This window comes from Tauraco erythrolophus, chromosome Z (genome assembly GCF_009769465.1).
Source record: "Tauraco erythrolophus isolate bTauEry1 chromosome Z, bTauEry1.pri, whole genome shotgun sequence".
Classification (NCBI taxonomy): domain Eukaryota; kingdom Metazoa; phylum Chordata; class Aves; order Musophagiformes; family Musophagidae; genus Tauraco; species Tauraco erythrolophus.
Genome location: NC_141496.1, coordinates 19,611,375 through 19,634,188, shown reverse-complemented (window position 1 = coordinate 19,634,188; position 22,814 = coordinate 19,611,375).

Genomic DNA, 22,814 nt, shown 5'->3' with positions numbered 1-22,814 from the left:
ACTTAGTGCACAATATGCTTTTAAAGCAGCATCTTGAAAACAGAGTACATTAGATAGACATTGTGTGGAAATCTACAACCACAGTATCCTGAAAGGAAGCACTCATAACAGTAATCCTTTTCTTTGACATCTAAACCGAATGATAAATTTTTATGAGGTAATTTATTCTTAAGTTGAAGAGGTTACAGTTTGCCAGGGCCTGATAGAAGCTGGTCCTGAAATACGTGAAAATATACTTATGACCAACAAGAGCAATATCACTATTGTTAACAGAAAAATAATATGAAGATCAGTAACAATATTTTCTTCTTCAAACATAGAAACCTGCACATAAAAGAGCACTGAAAGACGTGACAAAAATGAATTGCTCAATATACCAAGTTTTCTAAAGAGGACGATACAGAAAACTATTAGGTAAATTTGGTAAATTATGTGATCTGCTGCTAATGGAAAATTCAGTAAAGGATCTGAACAAATTTTCAGGTGCACACAGGGCTTATCTACACCTACATAAGCATTTGCAGAATTCTGCAATTCAACATAGAAAAGTTCTTTCAGATTATCGATTCCCATGTTGGGGAAATATTGTTCACAATCAAATTCTTCAGATTCTTTAGTCCACCTGCATTTAGTTCTTTTTGGGTGGAATCAGTGTTCAGTCAGATCAACTTTTGCCCTAGCTCACTATGTTCCCCATAAATGTTCCATGGAGTCATAGAAACAAGCCACAGCCTTAGTTTCTGTCACACTAAAGTGACTACATGAGCACATACCTTCTTTCCTATATAATCTCTCCACATTTTACCCGTTGCGACCTACATTCTCCTGTATGTTTAATCTTGGAGAAAAGAAGGATCGTTTAAAGAGTAATAGAATGAAAACTCTTTCTATTTTATTTCACATTCTGACATCTCACCATCTACACTGATTAGTCCTTTAGAGGATACACCTCTTGGTCTCATAAGACTGTAAGCTCCAATATGTGGGGACAAATATTCAAATTAGAGCTTGTAACCTAGAGCAGAGAAGGTATGGCTAAAACTATGTAAATTAATTTTCAATAATTTATCCTCAAGTACTCCCATTGAGGAGTTTGTATGGACTCATGCAAGTGCAGAGCACAGACATAAACAAGATATTGTAGATAACTGGCAATTCCAATCTATTTATGATAACCGTTGGGACAGGTCTTCACTCAAAACCTCTTCTCATCAGATATGATTGCCACTACAGTACTCTACAATTGTGAAGATAAGAGGATATTATTCTCTGGCATTTCATTCTTCTTCTCTAATTTTTTATTTTATTTCACCTCATACTTTATCCTCCAAATGCAAAACTCTAATAACTTGTCAGTCATATCTTACAATGTAGCAAAATTGCAAATTAAATTGAGAAGGGATAGCGAAATATGTTGCCAATCTATTCTGTAATCAAATATCTCCGTAGGTCTAATCAGTAAGAGGACAAGCCAGCTGAAATGCTTGTGCACATCTTTACATGATATTCTCAGTGTCAGCTGAACCAAGAAAAAGATTGTGTGGAGCTTCACTCCTCTGAGGCCTGCTGCAGTATTGATTCTTTATTAAGGTACTCAGTAGCACAAAGAAATTCTGTATGATTATTCAAACATGCTCCTGAAAACACTGTGAAATATCTTTTGCTTGACAATACCTTCTCAGACAAATTTTAATGCACACTTTAGAAAATAGTCCAGTAATAATTTTGAATGAGACAATTGACTTAAGAGTCAAAAAAGTCATATCCTTCTTGAAGAGTAGTACAAATTATTGAAAATTTCTTATTCTGCTTCTCCTTGGATATTGATTCATTTCTATCTAACAGGAAAGAAAGAAAACTGTAATTACAGCAGCCCTGTTCATGCTACTATACTTAAAAGTCTATCAGGTTTTCCAGTATTAACCCCTATTGTCACAGATTTCTAAACTCAGCAGTAGTCTGGCACCCACGAGCTCAGCTGTTCTTCAATGTCTGAATCCTAACAAAGATTATATGTTTAAAACACTTTGGACCGTATTCTGTTATTAACTATCCTGCTGTAAAACTAGAGTCATACAATAATACGTGAGCACAATCTTTCCATTCCACTTTTTACCATCTTCTAGGAATAATTCTGTTCAAAAACAATTCACAAAATAGGCATTTCTAGTCTCCTAATTCAGATTTAGTAAACTGGAGATTTCAGAGAGGAAGAAAGTATTATGATGCCCCTTGTTATAGTAATGATTGGATCATGCTTAAACCCAATAGTGTGAACGTATTGCACTTGAAAAACTTTTTGATCGTTATCATGTCTGTAAGTGCATCAGAGGAGTTTTTTATGATTCTTAAAAGAATTGCTAGACATTTCATACTGCATCATCATATAGAAGAGATCTCCAGGTCAGCAGTTCTTTATATGCCAGCTAGTTTGTTCAAATGGCCGTGAAGAGCTAGCTCTTGCGGAGAGGCACTGATGATGTATGAAGTGGATGGAGCTTTAGCAACATATGGTATGGTTTCAGAGGGATGGGAGGAGGTGTATTTGGTTTCATTTTTCTAATTAGGAAATCATCTTTCAAAGTCTAGAAACCCCATTTTAGACAATGTTATAGTTCTAGGTCAGCCAGTCTAGAGAAAGTATTTTCAATATTAAGGGTAATAAATCTGAACTGACTGTTTAATCCCATATTCAGTTATTTGATATTTTTTCTGGCTGGTGTAAAAAGAAAAAGTAAAACTTTACATTAGCCTAGTGCTAACCCAAAAAAGGAGGATCAATGCACATCTATTTGTTTCAATTCACTTTGAACCAGGATCTAAACCTGGACGATAGTGATTTAACAGACATTTAATTTTGATTTCATGGAACTGATGGTGACTTCCTCCTAACTGTGATTTAAGTGCATACAAAAGCAAACTGACTTTAATATCATTTCAACAGGTTCATCATTTAGCATTTTTCAGTCTTTTGAACGGGAAAAAACAAGAAAAGAATATTCTATCATATTATATTGTCAGATATCATATTTTAGGTTTTCCTATCCTGCCTCAGTTAAATATTAGAAATAATGAGAGATCAATCCTAAGAACAGGTTGACTATTTTGAGGCTTTAAAAATTTGGTTTCTGCATTATTTTTAGCTTCTTTTCTGGAAAATTATCTTGGAAACTTTCTGAGGATCAGCCATGATGACAGGAAAACTAGAGGCAGGCCTGAAATAAAGAGCATATGTAAGAGTCATTAGCTCAGAAAAACCTGGGTGCACACTTCAGAAATGGCACCTCTGCTGAAAACAGTCCTACAATACATCATTGCACCACAAACTGAAAAAGAAAAGCAACTCTCAAATAACTTCCGAGAGCTAATGCAGCCAGATGTTTCAGTCTAATTTTGTTGAATTAAGGAAAGAAAAAGCAGACTTTATCACAGCCATTAGTAAAATCTATTGCCATAGAAATGAATCACAAGTGAGATTTGAAATATCACCTATTTGCAAATTACATGTGTATTTCACAAAGCATTTAAAGCATATTAAGTGACCTATAAGGACCTATTTTTCCTTCCTTTCTTCTCAGGTACAGCTCTGAAATCAGCATCAGCAGAATTGCTTGGTTTAAAGAAACGCACATGATAACACTTCTTCCACTCATATTAACTGTGAAAAGGATTCAGTTAAGAGTGGGTTAACCACAGTTAGTGGGTTAAAGTGTACAGAGAACGGGTTAAAGTGTACTGAACCAAGTTTATTGAGAGAGACATGACAGTGCTGTGTCTTGCGGAGCACTGCGTTGTGGAGGGATGTTGCTGTCTCTCTAGGTGATAGAGGAGTCGGTGACAAAATGAGGTAGTGACCCACTCAGAGATGTCTAACATATGCTGGCACAGATGCTACCAGATGTCTCCCACAGGGAAGGAGACAGGGAGTGATTATTGAATATTAGGGAAATTTGTACCAGAGAGGATTAAAGCTTCTGTCTTTTCTTTTCCTGTTTCGGGGGAGGGAAGGAGAAAGGAGAGGGTTCATGTCATTGCCCTGCTGTAGTGAAGAACAAAAGATAAGTAACTGAAGTTCAACTTCATGAGCTGCCCCCCTCTTGATATATGTAAAGCCACATGTTCGAGCAACAGTAGATAAATGTGGAGATCTTTCATCTCTGGAGATAACAGTTTAAATCTAGGTCAGATCCCTATAGTAGCACTTTGAGATGAAATATAAAAATGCCCATGCTATTTTTGCTTCTAGAAGATAATAAAACAGTTCACTGCCCCATTTTTATTTTGTAAATTGGTTGATTTCAGTGGTATTAAAAGTCATATGCATGTTAAATGAACATGTTATTAGCAAATTTGTTTGTTGAGTATTTATTTTCCTCTGTTGCCTCCACTAATGAGACACATAAAGCAAGCTCGACAGAGGGATACATAAACACGGACCACTAGAAGAACAAAGGAACGCAGGGCCAAATTTTGACTGAGTGAAAGTGCCCATAGGGGGAATGTTGGTAGTTCAAACAGAATTAAATATATCTATGAATAACGAATAAAAAAATAACAAGTATTAATTTCATGACACATTGCGGAGTTCATATACCAGGTTTCACACAATGCATGCCTGAATTCATTAGCATGTGCCAGAATATAAAGCAAATGTCTCTATTGAAGCTTTATATTGGTTCAAATTATTGACATGGGTAAAATGTCTGCATAATAAAAATGCTATTCTGCCTACTCAGTTATGAATATGACCAAAATAGAAGCAAACTTGGAAGTATTTCTTTTCACTGGTATATCTTTCTTATTATGATGTTTCCTAGTAATATATCTGTGCACACAAATGAAGATTTTAGAAGTGCAACAATAAATTGAATATTTCATGGGGCCTTCCTTTTTTTTTATTGTACTGTGTCTTCTTTAAGAGATATGGTTGTAGTAAGAGGCAGGAGAACCTAGAAGCTCTCCATCTGCCTGATGTTCCCAGCAAACAGACACATGCTCTATGGGAAGGAAGAGCTCTGCCAGCATTATTTCAGCTGTTGTGTTTTTGAAAACCTTTTTCCCAACACAGCAAGAGGTGATCAAGTCGCTCAGGAAGATTTCATTTTCAGAGTTGTAATATCAGAAGTGATTTTGAAGAAAGAGTTTACCTACAGAGATTGTATCTACGAGTTGTAGACCAGGTTTTGGATTTCTAATCTGTATTCACGAATCTAGTTCCTATGTTGTAACAAATGTTCCTAATTTTACCAACAACAGACACAGCAGTGAGAACAACTTGGCAGGAAGACAATGTTTTCAAATAAAATAATTATAAAAAGAGAAATTGTTACCAGCAGACCCAACTGAAGTACATTAACCTGAGCACAAACTCAACAGTTGTTATGCTTGATTTTCCACACCATGATTTCTTTTCCACATTCCTTTATCAAGTATTAATTCTACATTAATTAAGTATCATTAAAAAATCATTGACATTAAAGTCAAAATGAGACTGATTTTTCTGAAGAGAATCTTCAGAATTGAGACAAATAGGCATATTTTTCTTGTCCAGTCCAGGACCCTTATCTGCTTATAGCATTTGGTCTGTATATGGTCTATGCAATTAACTGGATTTCCTATTGTTTATAGTTCCTAAAAATAGATTTTCAAAGTGTTTTTTAAAGGGAAGAAAGTTATGCTGCTTTTGTTACCTCAAATCTTTTTGTTGGTGAAGAACAAACTCTGGCATCAGCACATAAGTGCAATGTGACCCTGTAAAAATCGATTTTAGGGCCTTCTCATAAGACTATTCTATCTATGTGTATGCCCATCTCACAAGCATGGCAGCAATGAAAAAAATCTTCGGACAAGCCAACAGATTTCCTACTTTTTTTCCTTCTTTAGGAGTGTTCCCTTTCATCTCTGGTGTTCCTCAAGTGCCTTAGGTGTGGCAGCCTGCACCATGTGGCTGCTCTTCTGGTGCATCTTTGACCAAACTCTTTGATGATGTCTCCAGGCAGCAAATAGATCCCATGCATAAAGACCTTTCCAAAGTAAATTTTTTCAGAACAGAATTCAGACAAACTCTGGTTCTATTAGTATTTACATCCTTTCTGAAAGATTCTAAGGGAAAATAACATGATTTTTTCAGGTTCTTTGCAAAATGAAGTGGATTGTAGTTACATTTTCAATGCCATCTATAAGTTTCTGTGAAGATTATTGTCAATTATTAATACACTCTTGGAGGTAGTCATGATACTTCAAAAATAATTTTTCTCTGAGAAGCTTAAAAATGAGGTTTAGATATTGTGCATGTTATTTCAGCAATCTGGATGGACATATCATTTTTGTATGACTAAAGCAAACAAGACTGGCTGCTTTGAACAAAAATGGGGGTCTGTGTGAAGACAATGGCTAAAAATCAGAAGCACACATTTTAATTTTTAAAAATGAGCTTCTTTGTTCTCCTGGTTTTATTTGTATCCTTCTAGGCTTAATAACATTTTCTCTAAAAGTAAGGAATGGAATAACAAAAGGCTAATTCAAAGAAATACATTTATGGGGGTTGTGAGATGGTCTGGCACGCAGTATGAAAATAGATGTGAGAAAATATCATGCAGCTAAATCGGTGCCAGAAAATGATGCCATCTAAGGAGTGAACGCAACATAGTCAGCTACATAGCAGTATGACTTTGATATAACCCTACAGGCAGTTCTGCACCTACAAGCAGTCAGCAGTGAGCACAGCCACGTTGCTGGCAGTGAATTCATACAAAGGACTAGCCACAGGCCATGACGCCACCGCAGGAAGAATATATATTTCAACATTTGACATCTTGCTCTCACAGCTGCCAAGTTTGGCTGTAGCTATTGACCTGATTGCTCAAGGACAGAGAGGAAGAAGAAAAGAAGCAATATAAGCAAGTGATAGTCAGAGATTTAAAGATCAGAAGCATCCATGTAGATACATGAACAGACACGCTGCCCATAGGTGTTAAAAATCCTCTTCTGGGAAATAAAAGCTCTATAATTATACAAAGATATCAACTATGTTTAAAGAGATTTAACACAGTGAAGATGAATGAAAAAAATACTGGTTTTGGAAAGTACCTGGCCCTTGCTCATATTCTGCAGGGTTTCACTGCAGGTTTTCACTACTGCATGATTAAGAATATTCAGTATCTCAAGTGATTCTGAATAAGAAAAATCTCAAACGGAAAACCATACCCAGGTTTTGGACCACTGCGTTGTCAAGGAGTGGTCAGTTTAAATGGTAAGGAAAATAATTAAAAGCTGTTAATTTCCAGTGGACTTCCCACTTCTTTACAATCAGAATCTCTGATATAGCATAGCCTTCACAGATGCTAGCCCTGTTCACAACTTCCTCCTTCCCTTCTCTTTTGCTGTTCTGCCCAGCAGTGAAATCTCTATGGCAAGAATTGCCATTTACTCCAGGGCAGATTTATCAGGGAAGCTAATGGGGTTGTCATGTCCCCTTAAATACCCATTAACACTTCCCCCTGTGATGTATATTATGTGTCACAACAAGTGGGTAACTGAACAGGTCCACTTTGCCATCGCCAGTCCACGGAGGTAAAATGCAATTTGTTTATTTATTGGGGCAAGATATAATGAAACTGTTCATTTTTGCTTGAAAGTACACATATGTATTTTATTTTCTGTTTATTTCTAAAACCAATTATCGGAATGGGCTACCACCTCTATTCCAAGGTTGTGTTTAAAGGCACAGATGTGAAGAAAACACTGATGTATTTTTTATTCCTTTTTGGAATAAAGGCTGTGTTGCTCCCTAATAATACATGCTCTAGTGTTTTGTAGTCTATGGCTGAACTGTGGAGCTAAGAAGCTGTTACAAATGGAAACTGTGAATGTTTCAGCTAAAAGACAAGGACTAAAGCTATTAATTTGCTATTCTCTTGATGTCATCTCTGTCCAAATTAATCCAGTATTTGTCTCAATGACAGCAAGTAGCAGTATGCTTCTAATACAGGGAGACGCATAAAACTAAAGGAAAACAAGGTTTAGGAAATTATTTTAATATTACGTAATTCAAAATGTGCTTAAAAGTGTAGGTTTTTTCCTCCAATATTTCCTTGAAGGCTCTTTTGAAAATATATATTCTGAAAACTATATTTTTCGTTTCGCACTTAAAGGGTGAATTTATGCATTTGGTTCTATGCTTTAAAGGGTTTTCTTACGATTATTTGAACTGTGAAAAGTGGTAGGTAGGAATGTTCATATGTCCCAGTACCTTCTACAATTTTTATGAATTCTGTGTGTTCTGGCATATTACTTTATGAAAAGTAATTACTGACTTGCCAGATGAGTCACACTTTGACAGCTACTTTAAAACTACGTTCTCTCCAATTTGGGTAAAGCAAACGGACAAACAATGAATAACATGGGAATTGTACAAACAGCTATAGCAATTCAGCATCACAAGTCACTTGTGAAATCTGTAATATGTGAGGAGATTAGTAAGCGACTATAAGTACGATTCAGTATGAAAGGCAGCCTGAAGTTTTAAAGGTGACCTGCAAGGAATGTTAATTTGTTTATTTTCCCTGAAATGAGTCTTGAGTTTATTTATTTATTTTCTCCTTCTGTTTTTGAGAATATGAAAACAAATCTTTGATTTCTATTTCTTTTATTAATCTTGAAGATGTAATGAATGTGAAGCCTGTTGCATATTTATTTTCATTTTGTTGGAGGAAGAGGAGGGTGCAGATAGGGTTTGCCAAGAATTGAGGGGAAGATGTTGTGAAGGAAGAAGGATGTTGAGTATTTAATGAAATCATCCTTTAAAAAAATGTTTAATTTGACAAGACAAATGCAGACAAAGAAGTTTGCCTGAAAATTCCCTCCTTTCTTTGCATTCATCTTTGGTTTCTAATTATTCTTCCCCACAAGCCTTGTCTAGACAAAGCTTTCTCCTCGATGTCCCTCTCAGACTTTGTCACCTCTGGCTGTTCAGTGGTGGGAGGTGGGCCACTGGAATTGACCCCAGAGTTCTGCTGGTCTGCACTTTGGCACAGAGGAAGAACGGATCAGTGCAAACTCAGCCATTCTTATTCTATTTAGGAATTCATTTTTATTCTATTTAGGAAGAAAAATCGTATATTGAATCCTGACACAGTTCCTGGTAGAACGCCACAGTTTTTCTAGAATGGACAAGGAGAGTTTTTCTTATTTCATTATGGGGTAGAGCAATAATGTCAGAAACACAGCTTTACATGCTGTAAAAACAATATCCAAAAACAATATTGCAAAACCAACATCCAAACTATGGTCCGATACAATTAGATAATGGCAAGGAGGCAACCGAAGCACGAGCCATGAAAAAATAGCCAAGAATCCTTGAGAATACTGTTATGAAACCATCACTGTTACCTTCCCTTTCCTTACTATATGTCATACTATTTCATCCTTTCATCCTACCTAAATCTCACACCCAGTGATAGGCAGAGGAGACTAAACACTTTATCTTTTTTAGGATACTTTGTACATCTTCCTGCTTTCATTAGCCAGACTGAGGCTTTCATCTCCATGCTCTAGTGAAGAACACTGCGTTCACTGCCTACTACGAAACTGAATTGTGCCATTCTCATAGGCACACACCTTATGTGCTGCAGTTTCGTGCTTTCACCATGTGGATTCATACTAGCTGAGGAGCTGATTGTAGAGATGCAGCAAGACACCGGTTTTTGAGTGTTTGTTTTTTAAATATTGGATTATGTTTACATGTTCCTATTAATAGAGGCTGACATTTAGCTGAATACACATTGTGTCAGTTGCTTGAGGTTCTTGGATGAGAATAAAATAAACATCAACATTCATTTACTTAAGCTGTAGAAAAAGCCTTGCAAGAAGTGAAAGATTTAAGCTGGAATGATTTCCTCTTTTGTAGGAAGCATGCTAAAGGTATACTATGATGTGCTTGGGGGAGATAGATATGAGTGGACTGTAAACATACAGATAGACAACTGTAGTGATAGTATAGAAAATGAGGCAAACAGTAAGCACAAATAAATAGCACTGATTTCTAAATACATGTATGGGTGAGTAGCACACCACATTGCCTTTATCCAGTATGCAAAACAAAAAGTTTCACTTTTCCTGGGTTAAATCCTTCTATTTTTATTTTGATGAAGCTCTCTCTGAGGTCAGTGACTAATCTGAGAGAAGAAAAACTCCAGAATAGTCTACTGTTTGCTTTGCAGAAGTTAAAAATTGATGTTCATTCGGTAGGTATTAGTCAATGCATAGTGGGCTGATTCTGATTTCAAGCGAACACAAATCAGAACTGACTGTCCTGAAGTCAGTGGAGCTACTGAGATGTGAAACTCCTGTTAAATCACAGTGAGACCTATGGATGCATTTTTAACCAGGCAGATTTCATCTTTTTTATTCTGAAACATGGAAGAATAGACACTGAGAGCCACTTGGGAAGTATTATCTGAAGTGGAAAAGACTAAGATCGTTTGAGTTATGGGATACACCATTAAACAGTGTATAGACATAGGAACTCAGCAGCACCAGTGCTGGCAACACCTTACACCCGTCCATCCTATACTTCTGACTCATGGCAACAAAATATCTCCCAACAATTCTCTGACACAGAAGCAATGGCCAGACAGCTTTCCCAGAAGACGGTGTGGGTGTTATCTTCCTATTCTGGTGAACAGGAGGACTGAACATTTCAGAGGCTCACTGTTCCACATCAGGTAGCATCAGGTTCAGAAGAAGGTTCTGAACACATTAAAGTTACTATTGTTGTTGTATCCTTCCTTACTGTACAGATCTAGCCATTGTATTTTATGCATTTGTAAAGAATTTCAGGCATTTGTAAAAAAAGGAATAGGCATTAATAAATTTGCCCACACTACATAAAAAACATTTAGCGCAAACAGAAACTGTTAACATAATCTTTAAAACAATGAGATTTACTGATAGCCAAGATGTTGTCTCTTCCTCCAGAGCTTGATGTTGTCTCTTTGCATTATTGCATTCTTCTTCTCCCAAAAGCTTGTCAGAAGAAGCAAGACTGCTACTCCTGCTGTGCCCAGCCCATCTGCTTTGCTGAGAAAGAGTTCACCACTGTACATGTCAGAAAAAGAGAACCGAGTGAGAGTCACAGGGATTTTTGACTTAGTGATGAATGGGTGCTTGATCCCACCTTACAAGCAGAAAACATGACACTGTCCTATATGAAGGAGGAGATAGAGTTTGGGGTGGTAGAATTTGTCAAAGACAGAGCTAAAGGTGTTTTTTTTTGTGGCAAAAAATCACACCTGAAAAAAAGAGTCCAACCTATAGATTTTTAGAGGAAGATGAATCCATCAGGATGCATAAGCATAGAGCAGATGTTGGGCAATGTTCTGGCAGCTATACAATTTTAGCACATTAGCAGTGCAGGCTGACATCAGTAACAGAGTGAAAAATAAAGATGGCTAAAGGTAAAATTTGGAATTGTAAATCTGGGAATCAAGATAGCACCAGTTCCGCTGAGAGAACACCCTACTAGAGGCAAGTTTTAAGGAAGAAGGTTAACCCATGAGCAAAGGGAATGATGGTAACCAGTTCCTTATTAGCTTTATGCAATAAAGTGTGCACTTACATGCATGGCTGGGAAGAAGTGATGCCAAGGTAATCCCTCCTTCTTTTGCTTTTCTTCCTTCCCTCCTTCCAGGTCCTGACAGTCTCTAGTCCTGCACTTGTCATGCTGACAATCTCAGAGTTGAGCTGCCTATAAACTCAGGTTTTGCTCAGACTGAAAAAAGCAGATGCAATAGTAAAACAAGGTTTTTAAAAGTAATTAGTTATTTTCACCAGTAGAGATGTTTTATTTGAGGCACATACTTGCCATGCAACATTTGGTATACCCAGCTTAATGATGACTATATTTGTTTTGGTTGATTGTCTAGTAGGGGAAAAGAAGGCACGTCAGACTTACATAAAAGAGGATCTCATTGGCAAGATACATCTGTTGCTACTCTTGGTATGAAGTCATGCTGCAGCTGTTAGCCTCACCTCTTTTAAAATGATTGACATACACTTTAGGCTTTTTTTTCCTAGAAGAGAGAGTATTAATATATGTCAGAGAAGTGCGGTACATGTTAACAGTATTCTGTCTTAATGACCACCCGAGGGTCCTGAGAGAGCTGGCGAATGTCATTGCCAAACCCCTGTCCAAGGCCCTGAGCTGGCCTATGGTGTCTGAGGGCAGGGAGGGAGAGCAGATCGATGGTCCTGTGATCCAAGAGGAACGGGTCAAGGATCTGCTTCATCAGCTGGATGCCCACAAGTCTATGGGGCCTGATGGTATCCACCCGAGAGTCCTGAGAGAGCTGGCGGATGTCATTGCCAAACCCCTGTCCATTATCTTTGGTCAGTCTTGGCTCACTGGGGAAGTTCCGCTGGACTGGAGGCTGGCGGATGTTACCCCCATTTACAAAAAAGGGCGGAAGGAGGATCCGGGGAACTACAGGCCTGTCAGTCTGACCTTGGTGATGGGCAAAGTCATGGAACAGGTTATCTTGAGTGCTATTAATGAGCACATACAGGTTAACCGGGCAATCAGGCCCAGTCAACATGGGTTTATGAAAGGCAGGTCTTGCCAATCAAACCTGATCACCTTCTATGACAGGGTGACCCACCTGGTTGACGAGGGAAGGGCTGTGGATGTAGTTTTCCTGGACCTCAGTAAAGCCTGTGATACAGTTTCTCATAATGTTCTGATTGAGAAACTGATAACTGCTGGCCTGGATAGGCACACCCTCCTTTGGGTTAAAAACTGGCTGGATGGCCGGGCCCAAAGAGTGGTGGTAAATGGGGCTAAATCCGGCTGGAGGCCGGTCACCAGTGGGGTTCCCCAGGGCTCAGTGCTGGGTCCAGTTCTGTTTAACATCTTTATCAATGACCTGGATGAGGGGATTGAATGTACCCTCAGTAAATTTGCGGACGACACCAAGCTGGGAGGCTGTGTCGATCTGCTCGAGGGTAGGGAGGCCCTTCAGAGGGATTTGAACAGACTGGATCGTTGGGCTGAGGCCAATGGCATGAGCTTTAATAAGGCCAAGTGCAGAGTCCTTCACTTGGGGTATAAAAACCCCAAGCATCGCTATAGGCTCGGGGAAGAGTGGCTGGAGAGCTGCCTGGCGGAGAAGGACCGGGGGGTGTTGGTTGACTACCGGCTTGATATGAGCCAGCAGTGTGCCCAGGTGGCCAAAAAGGCCAATGGGATACTGGCGTGTATCAAGAATAGTGTGACCAGCAGGAGCAGGGAAGTGATCCTGCCCCTGTACTCGGCACTGGTGAGGCCGCACCTGGAATATTGTGTCCAGTTTTGGGCCCCTCGCTTTAAGAGAGATATTGAGCTCCTGGAGCGAGTCCAAAGAAGGGCGACTAAACTGGTCACAGGGCTGGAAAATAAAACTTATGAGGAGCGGCTGAGGGAATTGGGGCTGTTTAGCCTGGAGAAGAGGAAGCTGAGGGGAGACCTGATTACAGCCTACAAGTACTTGAGAAGGGATGGTGGGGAGGTGGGGAAAGGGCTCTTTACATTAGTGATGGGTGATAAGACAAGAGGAAATGGGTATAGTCTTAGTCGGGGGAGGATCACGTTGGATGTTAGAAAGTATTTCTTCTCTGAAAGGGTTGTCAGCCACTGGAATAGGCTGCCCAGGGAAGTGGTTGAGTCCCCATCCCTGGCTGTGTGTAAGAAAAGGGTGGATGAACTACTTAGGGACATCGTTTAATGGGGGTTTAGGGACGGTTAGACTGGATGATCTCTAAGGTCTTTTCCAACCTAGAAATTCTATGATTGTATGATTCTATGACTTGGAGCTATGATGCAATCTATTGCTCTGCAAATATGAACTTCATAAAGAGCGTGTGAATATGTATATTATAATAAGATTAAGGGTAGTTCTTGCTTCATACAAATTTGTGTTATATTTATCTCAGGACAGAGTGCTCTCTCTCAGGAAAACATGACATATTTCTTGTCAAAATATTCTCTCATTATGGATTGGAGTTGGTGAAAATGGTAAAAGTTCTTTTGTGGGCCACTGGTTTCTGGTAGCTGTTATCCTGTGCTCTGGGGGAAGGGGTTGAGTCTGGTAATCTTGGGCTAGATAAAACTGCTTAGAGGAATTGGAACAGCTAGTGTAATTTTGCCTCTGTTCTCGAGTTGTCTGAATTGGCATGAATTTCTTACAAAATACGCTTTATCCCTTGTGTCTATATAGTAGTTCTATTTGAGAGAACAAGGTTTATGTGTTGAAAAATGCCAAAGTGCAGCAGAGGTCAAATGTACATACTGTACAGCAAATACTAGGAGTAATTTGTGCACCTGTATTTTTGGAAAATGCTTCTTTGTGAGTTACAGTAAAACGCTTTCTAAAGCTGGGAATGTCTCATTTTTTATTGACTTAAGTTTTCCTTCAGTTTGAAAACTTAAAATTCAAAGATTAGGTTTAGAAAGTGACTTTGGGTAGGTATTTTTTAGTTTGTTAATATGAGAAAGAAAATATAGATTATCAGAGTGCTTGTTTTTCATTTAAAAAGATGGATCATTCTTCAGGAACAACATGAAAGCATGTAAATTACAAGAATTGGGCCTTATCATGACATAATTACACCTTTAAAATGACAATAAGGCAAAGCTGTAGTGTCTATGTGTACGTGGGTATAGTAACATGTAAGTATCTATTATGAGATAAATAGTTGTCATCCTCATTTATCTATGATTCTTAAAGATTAGAATGCAAATCTATTACATAGATTTGGCCAACATAAAACCAATCAAATTGGCAAAGGTATAAACCTAATTAAAATGACAGTGACTCTGACCAAATGAGTAATTCTTGCAGAGGTAGAAAAATACATACAATACTATTGCTTAAAGATGCAAGTCAATTAAGTCTGCAGTTTCTCAGTGAATAAGTAATCATTCTGAACAAGTGTAATGTCTGCAGATAAACTTTCAGATACAAATTTAGTTGCTGTTTATAGATTTTTTTTTTATATATAACACGCTGAAAAATATTTTTCTTTGCATAGTATGATCAATATCAACATAAATTCAGTTAAATTTCACAACATAAGCACTTAGAAATTAAGTAAATGTGACTACAATTTTTGAACTGTAAAATGCATGATGCTATTACAAGATCCTTCATACCAAGAAATATGACTAAGACATCCATTTTTAGCGTTTTAAGATGAACAGTTCGTCTTTTTAAAAAGGAAGAATAATAACGTTCAGATGTTACACGGTATGTATGGCCAGAAGAGCCTGTTTAATTCTGCACTCTGACATTTGAAGCATGTAGGGATTTCAGCAGTATGAAGGACAAATTCACACAAGAAAATCTCTACTCCCCTGATCCAGCTGTATTTTAATTTTACATTGGTATTCTTGCATTTCTGCATGTTTAGATTTTTCTTCCCCTGTGCAAGGATGACTTTTCTAACATCAGGTTTTTAAATCTGACAAGGTCATACAAGCTAAAAAAAAAAAAGAAGAAGAAGAAGGGTCATCAAAAGGGGAAAAATAACAGAACTACGGTGAAATGGCTCTCTGTTGGCCTTTGTATCGATTCAGAGTGTGTCAAAAGGGTCTTTTGTCGTGCCCCTACCACAGCATACTAATTTGCTAGATCAAGTCTGTCAGAATATCGACTGGAAGTAAAGAACTACAGTGGCAGCTTTTGTGTTTCATACAGCAGGGAGCCTGTGTGTGAAACAGGATTATCAGGGGGTCATGAAGAGAGTCAAGGGATGTCCATCACTTCCCTTCTGGTAATGTAATGGGGCGGGTGCCTGGATGTGATTAAGATGTAGGACACAGGAGGCATAGCGGTGAACAAATCAGACACACACACATGCAAATCAGGTTGGCTGCTGTTAACCACATATTTTTAATGAAAAATCCAGAGACAGACCAAACAAATATCTAAACGGCCGCATTCAGATTAAATATCAAACAGCCTATTCAATGCCTGGTGTGTGTGTCTGTGCCTGTGTCCATGCGCGCACATGTAGAAAATGTACGACACATACAAGAAAGGGTTTTATTATTCTTTTTTTTTTTTTAATGGAACGTTCCAATCTACAAGTGTTCCTTCTACTTCTTTTTGCTGTTGAAAATAGTATTGCTGGATGATTACAGCAAACATCCAGGGGATGTACAAAGATAAAATGATGCTTTGTATTATGGCTATACATGTATGCCACATTCAGATATGATGCTCATCACTCTGCTGTGGGCTTAGCCTTGACTTAGATGCCATTGTCATTCTAATATGGCATGAGCAAAATATCTTTCTGGAAACTGAGAAAAAAAAGTATTTGTGTGATTGAACAATGCGTAGCTTGATAAGTGCCTCTTTTTAAAATTGTGGCAGGGAACGTCTGCTTTCGGTATATGCAGGCTGCATCTCTGTAGCTTATGCGAGAGCTGTGAGGAGCTTTCCAGCACACACTGGCACAATTTACAATCCTTGTCATTTGTACAATCCATTTTTCCTCAACATTGTTCCTAATCTTTAATCCTTTTTTTCTGAAAATTTGATGCTAAGTAAGAAAACAATATAAGATGTCGAGACAACAATGGCTTTTACTTGCATGGTATCTGAGCGCCTGATCCAAATCCCATGGACTGGTGGAGGAACCTGACAGAGTCCAAGAGGTTTTGCACCAGACTTCAGATTCTCTAGTCCAGTAATAGTTATTTCAGTCAGTCCATAAAAAGTTCAATTGTTCTGAAAAGAAAAATTGGAACTTGGAAAAGTCTAAATCTGTTTTATCATTCCCTTGCTACTATTTGTTACTATACATGACTAAGGCAGTGTTGAGAGCCAATGATAGAAACTGGGTCCATTGAATATCCTTCCTTTTTTCCTTTTCCCTTTCCCTTTCCCTTTCCCTTTCCCTTTCCCTTTCTCTTTCCCTTTCCCTTTTCCCTTTTCAAGCAGCAGGGTAAGTTTACAACTGTTTAACAGAAGGTGTTGCTGTGGATGCAGAGACAGAATTTTGTCCCTTTTGAAGGCAAAAGCAAAGCTGTTGTTGGCTGTAATCATAGAATCATAGAATCATAGAATGGTTAGAGTTGGAAGGGACCTCAAAGATCATCTAGTTCCAACCCCCCTGCCATGGTCAGGGAAACCCTCCACTACACCAGGTTGCTCAAAGCCTTATCCAACCGGGCCTTGAACACTTCCAGGGATGGGGCAGCCACATCTTCTCTAGGCAACCTGTTCCAGTGCCTCACCACCCTCTGAGTGAAAAATTTCTTCCTTATATCTAATCTAAACCTGCCCTCTTTCAGTTTAAATCCATTGCCCCGTGTCCTGTCACTATACGCCCTTGTAAAAAGTCCCTCTCCAGCTTTCCTGTAGGCCCCCTTTATGTACTGGAAGGCTGCAATAAGATCACCCCGGAGCCTCCTCTTCTCCAGGCTGAACAGACCCAACTCTCTCAGCCTGTCTTCATAGCAGAGGTGTTACAGCCTTCGCATCATCTTCATGGCCCTCCTCTGGACTCACTCCAGCAGCTCCATGTCCTTGTTGTGTTGCGGACTCCAGAGCTGAATGCAGTATTCCAGGTGGGGTCTCATGAGAGCAGAGTAGAGGGGCAGAATCCCCTCCCTCGACCTGCTGGCCACTCTTCTTTGGATGCAGCCCAGGATACGGTTGGCTTTCTGGGCTGCCAGCGCACATTGCCGGCTCATGTTGAGCTTCTCATCCACCAGCACTCCCAAGTCCTTTTCCTCAGGGCTGCTCTCAATCCATTCTCCGCCCAGCTTGTACTTGTGCTTGGGATTGCCCCGACCCACGTGCAGGACCCTGCACTTGGCCTTGTTGAACTTCATGAAGTTCTCACAAGCCCACCTCTCAAGCGTGTCAAGGTCCCTCTGGATGGCATCCCTTCCCTCCAGCGTGTCCACAACACCACACAGCTTGGCGTCATCTGCAAACTTGCTGAGGGTGCACTTGATCCCACTGTCCATGTCACCAACAAAGATGTTAAATAGCACTGGCCCCAGTACTGACTCCTGAGGAACACCACTCGTCACTGGCCTCCACTTCGACATAGAACCATTGACCACAACTCTTTGAGTGTCACCATCCAGCCAATTCCTTCTCCACCGAGTGGTCCATCCATCAAAACCGTGTCTTTCCAGTTTAGAGAGAAGGATGTCATGTGGGACAGTATCAAATGCTTTGGATAAGTCCAGGTAGACAATGTCAGTTGCTCTTCCCCTATCCATCAATGCTCTAACCTCATCATAGAAGGCCACCAAATTAGTCAGGCAGGATTTGCCCTTAGTGAAGCCATGTTGGCTGTCACCAATAATGCGCATAAAAGCAGCACCCTCTTTTACAGGTTTTGTGTGTGGGCATGCATAGGAGTAATGATTTTGGTTTAGTATTTTTTACCGTGGTTAAGGTCTGACGGTCAGATGCTAGGTAGCCACTGCACACAGAGGAAAGGTAATTGTGGAAGTCCATATCAGGCGAGCTTTTACTTGTTTTCAATGTCGTTGTTCAACAACATTGGTGCTGTGCAGTGTTCATGGCAATGAGAGCTCATGGCAGGATGAAGTGATAGTATTTATTAGGTGATAGTGCCACTGTGCATATCTCAGGTTAAAGCAACTACTGTCACAGTTATCGTCTGTGTAGAGCTTCAAGAGCAGGAATTGTCATGAAGCATGAATATTTGGAAGGAAGAGGTGAGCCCTGGGGCTTGCTCTGACAGGAAAGCCTTACTCACTTCTTTCAAGACATGCCATGTCTTCATTCTTTGCCACTGGGAATAACCTCTATTCCTGCCGAGCAACAGTATCCATTTACCTGTTTCCTAGGACTTTTAAATTTTAGTTCAGAGTCAGAGACCAGGTCTGAAGAAAGCAGAGTTGTAAAGAGAACTGCTCTTCTGAAAAATGCAGTTCTGACGTATGTTTTTCTAAATCTCTGATCTTCTAATCAGGGAGCCAAACGCATGATCCTGAAGTGCCCAAATGCACAGCAACCAGCAGAGTCTACGGTGAGTATTGAAAAAGATACTATCTAATTATTTTAAGAGACAAGAGCTGTAGAAAACATGTAATACATTTTTTTATTTCTTGGGCCTCATCAGAAATGGCAGTATAAAAAGTATGAAATGAGACATGCACGTCAGTTGTGCAGTAGGAGACATTGCACAGTATTTTCTTGCTTCAATGTCTTATCTCCAAAGACAGAGGTATGTATCACATGAAAAGGGAACCACAGAGTGCAAACCAGAATTTCCGATCAGAATAACATAACCTACATGTTATTCTGTGGAACCGTGATATATGTCAAGGTACTTTGAGAGATGGATCTGCATGAACCTCGTGAAGTTCAAGGCCAAGTGCAAGGTCCTGCACATGAGTGAAGGCAATCCCAAGCACAAATACAGGCTTAGCTGCAAATGGATTGAGAGCAGCCCTGAGGAGAAAGACTTAGGCATGTTGATTGATGAGAAGCTCAACATGAGTTGGCAATATATATGCTGGCAGCCCAGAAAGCCAACTGTATCCTGGGCTGTATCCAAAGAAGCATGGCCAGCCGGTCGAGGGAGGTGATTCTGCCCCTCTACTCTGCTCTTGTGAGACCCCGCCTGGAATACTGCATTCAGCTCTGGAGTCCCCAACACAACAAGGACATGGACATGTCGGAGTGAGTCCAGAGGAAGGCCATGAAGATGATGCGAGGATTGTAGCACCTCTGCTATGAAGACAGGCTGAGAGAGTTCGGGTTGTTCAACATTGAGAAGAGAAGGTTCCAGGGAGACTTTCTAGCCGCCTTCCAGCACTTAAAGGGGGCCTACAGGAAAGCTGGAGAGGGACTTTTTGCAAGGGTGTGTAGTGATAGGACAAGGGGCAATGGCTTTAAACTGAAAGAGGAGAAATTTCTGTAAGAAACAAGGAAGAAATTTTTTACAATGAGGGTGGTAAGGCACTGGAACAGATTGCCCAGAGAAGTTGTGGCTGCCCCATCCCTGGAAGTGTTCAAGGCCAGGTTGGATGAGGCTTTGAGCAACATGGTGTAGTGGAAGGTGCTCTTAGCCCTGGCAGAGGGGTTGTAACTACATGATGTTAAAGATCCCTTGCAACTCAAACCATTCTATGACTCTATGATATGCGGAAATAGAAAATATTCATACATATTATGGAGTTTGACTGGGGATGCAGGGCAATTCTTAGATGTTCCCCAAGACTGAGAGTCTCAACTTGCAAATTCCATAAAGCCAAGTGTGAAATTCCAGTTATTTTCTGCCTTTAAGACTCTATCCACTTCTTTAAAGCCCTGGATTAGAGCCTATTACTTGTCATCAGAGACAGTTACAAAACATCAAATAGGAAAGAAAGCTCTGTCACTAATAGTCAGGAATTTTTTTTCTCTTTTTTTTTTTATGCACAGTTTTGCTGACAACAAGGAAAATAAATGTAAATAGAGTTTAAGGAGATGGTAAAATATGGCCCATTTGCCTGATCCATGGTTATTGAAAGTGATATGCCTTAGCATCTAACCTGCAGCGTAGCTTTCTCTTTTACCACACAGACATCCCTACACAAGCTTGTTTAGGTCTGAGAGCAAAGCAGGTAATGCCAGTTTGCTGGCTGAAGTCCAAAGCAAATAATTACGTTCGGTCTCGTTAAAAGTACCCATCACTTTTACATATATATGATATTTAATGATTTTCTATTGCTGCTTAGAGCTGTATGTTGTCAGACAATTGTTTCACTCAGTTCTACAGGTTGTTTTACTTCTATGTGTGTTCATATATACATGTATAGACTCATTTGTATTTTAATGAGCACACATGTGAAGCAATCATCATTTATCCTTTACCTGTTTCCCAAATGGCTTAGGTTTCTGATAAGTGTCTGTAAAGCGCTTTTTATATTTATTATATATTTTTCAGTCATTACGGTACAAGATTCAAACTGTTTTGGTGGTACCTGATAACTCTTCTAGTACCCTTTTCACTGGTTTGGACCATCATTACTTTCTGCATACTGGAAAAGTAGAAGAACATTAGACGTGTTCTGTTGTGGTTTTTTTTCTACAATTTTTGAATGATACATAAACTGACAACAAGAAAGTTAAACTGCCATTTTAGAGCAATTTCTGAAACAATGCAATGTGACTCCTTTGCCAATGATTCCCTTCTGGGCAGGGAACAAAGAAGCACAGATTAGTCAATTAATCTGAACTACAAAGTGTTAATAACATGTTTAAATAGTTTTCTTCTGCTCCAGCAATTTGTTTCCATAGTGTGTCAAATTTTTTTTATGGAAATGTGAAGTGCCCTACTCTTGAAAATTACTAGAATATTCTCGGACAGCTTTTGCTATCTCAAGAACAGCAACAGAGAGTTGCTGAGCACAGAGAAGTAATCAGATGTTGTAATTAAGAGCTGTGTATGTAGCATAATTTGACATCTCAGAAGGTTTTAACTTGAAATAGAACAGTATATTCTGATTTTATTGAATTTTACAGCCCTTGACCTGTGACAAAATGACATAAATAATTAATTTTCCTTTAGTTACAGTCAATGTTTTTAATTAGACACTTAAAGTAAAGCATACAAGTGTCTTAATTTAAGTTTATTTAAATACTATAAATAAAACATCTAAGTATCTAAATAAAAAGACTGTATTTTCACAGGATTTCCAGTTCCCTTTAACTATGCTTGAAATTAGGTTCATTCACTCCAGCTTCCAAAACATATGGGAGTGCAGTACCAAGTCACAGAGCAGGGGGTCTGGTTGTGGCTTTGGCTAGAAAACACGCTTTCCAGCAGGGACCCTGGCATGGATGGCCCTAGGCAGCACCATAGCTTCTCTTAGATCAATTCCAAGAACAAGAGATGGCCATAGTGCTGTGCTTTAAATACATATATTCACATCCTGGCTGCTTGGAAATAGAACATGAAAACCAGTTTTTGAGACTTACGCTCAGACCATTAGACCTGATTGAGCTGTGACAATTCAAAGACCAGCATTTGAATCATGCAATTATCACTGCAACTTTCTATTTTATATCAGCACAAAGCGGTCTAAATGTAATAGAAGACTGAATTCAGAACAAGGACAGACTGGTACACCGTTAAGCAATCCAGTAGTTTATGTGACATTATGCTGCCACAGTGCAAAAAGACTTAATGAAGTAAATATACTGGTAGGTGTGTAATAGGTAATGCAAAATCACTGTGATTATGCAGACTATTTATTCACCAATATACTCTACTATAACTGTACCTTACCATTGAAACGCATGTCCTATTCCTTTCCTTTCCTGTTCAATTCCTGTTCTTTTCCAATTTCTGTTACTTGTTTCTGATAGAGTTGGTTTGAAGATACTGAGGAAAAGCATACATATTTATGACCAGATTCTCAGATTTGTCATATTTAGTACTAAAAGTTGCTGTATCTGTAGAAATAGTAGTAGTACTATCTGGAGCTGTAGTGCTAGTATAACATGTTGTATAGGTGAACCAGAACAGAGGAACTGTGCAATCACAGGACATAAAAATACCTCTTGGCCCACTTATACTTTAGGACAGGAGATAGGGAGGCAGTAAAATTAATAACCTCGACCACTAAGCTAGCTCTGAGACCGAGCCTGTGATTTGGATTTACATACAGACCAGTAATTTCAGACCATTGTGCTGCGAGTCATGATGCCGATCTTAATAAATTGTTTCCGCTGGAGCAAAGATATAGACCCTATAAGTGATAGGTGGGGAGATGTTGCAGAGTGATACCAGTCTCAGAG